Here is a 4,308-nt window from a genome sequence, read left to right on the forward strand (position 1 = left end):
AACTTCTCAGTCACTTCACAATTCATTTCGCATAAGAAAGTGCAGTGTTTATACAGTTTCTTACATAAGCCTAGCAACAGAAAATGACTACCCTTGAATCTGTTGAAGGGTCGTGTTTATTTCTGAGGACGGCTGGTCTCAGCTCAGCACGTGGCTGGGTTTGAAAGCACGGGTCTGGGCACAGCTTAGAGCTGAGACTGGAAGCTTCTCTGAGCCCCTCCACTTTGGCTGGCACAGTGCTCAGGAATAACAAGGACGGGATGAACGTGGGGACCTAAAGACCCCCCGTTTTGCAGCGCTGTGTGAGCATCCCTGCTGGTCTTGCCAGGGGCCGTCCTGCGTGGAACAGCAGAGAGGCGCGACTTTACAGAGATCGCTCTGGAAAGAGATCTCTTTTTTGGTCTTGATTCACTATTTAGAATTGGGAGTGATCTCTTTAAGAGAAAGCTTCAGGGTCCTTAGACAATTTGGGGTTTCAAAAACAGCCCGAGGAAAGGATGAGAGAGAAAGAAACACATATGCAGGCATCTATCTATAAACACCGCCATCTAACCCAGCGGCCCCAGCCTCCCTGGCCCCAGGGACTGGCTTCACGTTATCACCACTCAGCTCCATCTCAGCTCATCATCCTGGGGGTTGGGGACCTCGGATCGAGTCTTCGCAACAGGACAGCTGGGAAGGGGCAAGTTGAAACTTTCTGCCCAATGGGGAGTTTGATTGAGTGACAAAATAGACGGCAGTAATTGAACTTACACATCTACAACTTGTTTTTAACTCACATTCCCTTCAAGGAAATGTATATGCTAACTTTTTTACAAGGAAGCCACTGTAAACAAATCCAGTCTCCCCGTGTGTCTTTCCTGATATTTTAGGCTTCAGCAACACAGAATTGCTTGCATTTCTTTGAAAGTCTTTGATGCATCCGGCTGCAATTTCTTGAATCGCCGGTATGCCAAGAGTGCCTGGGGCAGCCTCTCCTTGCCATGAGGCTGGACAGCTCCCAGTACATTCTGTGAAGCACTCAGTACAGACCCACCTCTCAGGATTTCCTGAACAGACTGCCCCCTCGCACCACGGCTAGATTTGATGCCTTTGGCTATTCCCAAGTGCATATCTCCACCATGGCTTGGGATCATGTTTTATTCGTTTGCATCACCCCCTGCTGAGACAGCATCTTATACAAAGAAAAGTGAAGTCGCTCAGTTGTGTCTGACTCTTTGTGACCCCATGGACTGTAGAGTACCAGGCTCCTCTGTCCATGGGATTTTCCAGGCAAGAATACTGGAGTGGGTTGCCATTTCCTTCTCCAGGGGATCTTCCCAACCCAGGGATCGAACCCAGGTCTCCTGCATTGTAGGCAGACGCTTTCACCATCTGAGCCAGCAGGGAAGTCTCAGTAGAAAACACTTGTTTAACCTTGGCTGAACGAACACATAACTGAATGACTCCTAGCCTTAGCTTTTCTGCATAAATAATTTCACTGTCTTAACACATGTCACATAGCTTACTTACTGTTCAACTGGAAGAAATAGGCAACCCAAAATATTGCCCATACTGTCTTTTTGAAATTTTTCATATGTCATTACCTTTGAATAAGAAAAAAAGTAAAAACAAGTGAGTTTATGTTTAAACACCTCTCTGCTTAGTTGGCTATTAGAATATGTGGAGTGAAACCACAGAGCTCATTTATTTGTTTGCTAAAAATATCCACTTTTTAATTCCCATCCATTTTTTACTTTGAGAAATTCTACCTGACCATGACACTCAGTATGTCATTTTTCAAACTCAAGAATTACAGGGCCAGCCACTAATTTGATAAATCCACTGTCACGTAATTGAGGTTGTCTGCACTTTGGTGATAATGGAAGCTATTAACTTCTCTAAAAATGCCAGAAAGAAAGCAAATGTACCTGCATCATCATTTTGTATTTTTCTGATTTTATTTTCTCACTTGTGCAAGCTCATGATAGGAAGAACCAAAATATCACCTGCAATATCAACATGCAAGCAACAGATGTGCAATTCCAAGGTTTAGCAGGTATTAGAGAACTGCTTCTTTAAGGACTTTGAAATATTAGATGAATGTGTATAGTTCTCTGGCCAAAGTGACCACAGGAATGGGGTTTTTCTAGACAATCCTTAATTCAATATACCTGTAACTATCATGGCAAGTCTAAGCTTTGTTAAAAAAAATATTATGAGAAAATAAAACCTAGGCAGGCTGAAATCAAGTTTGGGATATCTATAACTCTGAAAGCAGATTAAACCATAGTCACTTTTAATCCTTAGATCTATAATCATCTATAATCTATCTATAATTAACAAGACCATTGTATGGGGTGACTGATCAATATTCTACAACCCTGAAGGAATAAAGCTTGCAAAGCGAGATCAATTTGGGTTAGGGAAGGTGGTATGGAACCAGGAGGTCTTAAAAAAAAGCAGGGGGAGAAGTATTTCTTCATTCTCAGAATTTTTTAAGAGTTAAAATTATGCTCCTGTCAAAGAATATGCCTACTCAAACACTAGACAGCAGTTTCAGAAAAGTTCTCATGAGATTTATCTCAATTAATACAAATATTTATATTTTTGAAGTCTGAAAACTATTTAAAAGGTTTTAAATAATTTTAAAATTATTTCTCAAAACATGAGCCGTGGTACCTCTGGTTCACGGGTTAGATTGGCAGAGTGGATTAAAATGCTGAGTCACAGGACTTGCCCCATGTCTCCTGGAGAGAAATTCCATGAACTTGAGATTCAGACTGTGGCCTTTAATAGAGTCATTCTGCAGCCTGAAGTTTAAGAAACTCTCTTAGAATAAACGGAGAGAAAGCTTAGTGTCTTAACTGCCTTAGTATCACCCCCGAGCACATAAAAACCCAGATGGTTACACTACATATATCACATGTCATCTACGTTATGTTATTATGATGTTGTTCAAATAATTCACTTTGTAAGTAAATAGAAATCTCTGAGTCTGAATTGTGGCTTTGCTGCTGAGCAGCACCATCCGAGGTGATATAACTTGAAATAGTGCAAGAAGAGCTTTGTTGGGGTCAAACAGACAGCATGCGGTTTGCCACATAACGCACGTCACCGTAAATAATGTTTTCCGAAAAAGACCCCTTCCACAGTCAATAAGACTAGGCACAACTGTGATGCGCTCTCAAGACCCACCCACCCCCCCACGACTGACATGCCCCCTAGTTACAGGATCATTCCCTATTATTTTAATAATGTCAAGCTAGCTTTTATTCCAGTAACAGGCCATGGAGTTTCAAGCTCCCCTTCCTCCTAAGACACCTGCCGATGTGATTTGAATTCCCACTGATGTCGGGCGATTCCATCTATACTTTCCATTTTCTGAGGCTCTCCATAACACTCCTGTCAGTTAGTCACATCCTATCCTTTTTTCAATGAATTTTGCTTTTATATCTATAATATGACACACTCCATTTTAATTGAGGTTGTATTTGCTTCCAGTCTTCAAGACACTGTGCATTCCTACAAGTCGGGAATAAAATAGTCCTAGTATTAGAATAAACACAAATGGCCCTTGGACAGTACAGGCTTGAACTGCGTGGGTCCACTTATGCAAGGAGTTTTTCCGAGAGTAAGTATTATGGAATTACAGGAGCCAAAGCTGGTCGAATCTGTGGATGGGGAACTGTGGCTGTGGATGAGCCATATTCTCAAGGGCAGACTTGATCATGCCTGGACGCCACGTGCATGGGAAGTTGACACCATGAATGTTGCCTTACTCAGGGGTGGACTGTATCTATCAATTCTCACTATTAGAACACATTCTCAGCGGCAAGCTGTTAGGCTTTGATTCAAAATCAATGAACTTGAATTAGAAATCATTTTTACCAGCCAGAATAATTTCAAGACATTATTTTACAACAAATCTTTGAAAATAGGAGTCGACTGCTCTAGTGAAATCTGTATAAGACAGTACATTATACTTTCTATACTGTAAATCTAAGAAAGCACTGAAATGGTACTAAAAGAAAATATAGACTTCTTTTACCATTTGGCAAGTCTGAACTTAATTTTTTTTTCCTTTGTGTTTTAAGACTCTTAAGAATTTGCCTAAGCAGAAATGCTATCATATAAAATTTGAAGTCGATCCCAGAGACAGAGGTCTAAATGTCTTCCTATTCACTCACATATAATCTTGCCTGCCAGTTACTTTTTAAATTTGTGTCCTGAAAATAAAATATAATCTGTAAGAAAGGAGATATTTAAATAATTCTATATTTGCCAACAATCATGCCCTGAATTAGAAACTTTTTTCTTCAAATTGAA

General features: G+C 40.7%; 1 non-coding gene across 1 annotated transcript; it reads right to left on the minus strand.

Annotated features, from left to right (window-relative positions):
• Window positions 1-1,316: 1,316 nt before the first annotated feature.
• TRNAC-ACA (transfer RNA cysteine (anticodon ACA)) lies at window positions 1,317-1,389 on the minus strand. Its single transcript has one exon. It is a non-coding gene; the product is annotated as a tRNA-Cys (tRNA).
• Window positions 1,390-4,308: the final 2,919 nt, after the last annotated feature.

Source organism: Odocoileus virginianus, chromosome 17 (genome assembly GCF_023699985.2).
Source record: "Odocoileus virginianus isolate 20LAN1187 ecotype Illinois chromosome 17, Ovbor_1.2, whole genome shotgun sequence".
NCBI classification, from domain to species: domain Eukaryota; kingdom Metazoa; phylum Chordata; class Mammalia; order Artiodactyla; family Cervidae; genus Odocoileus; species Odocoileus virginianus.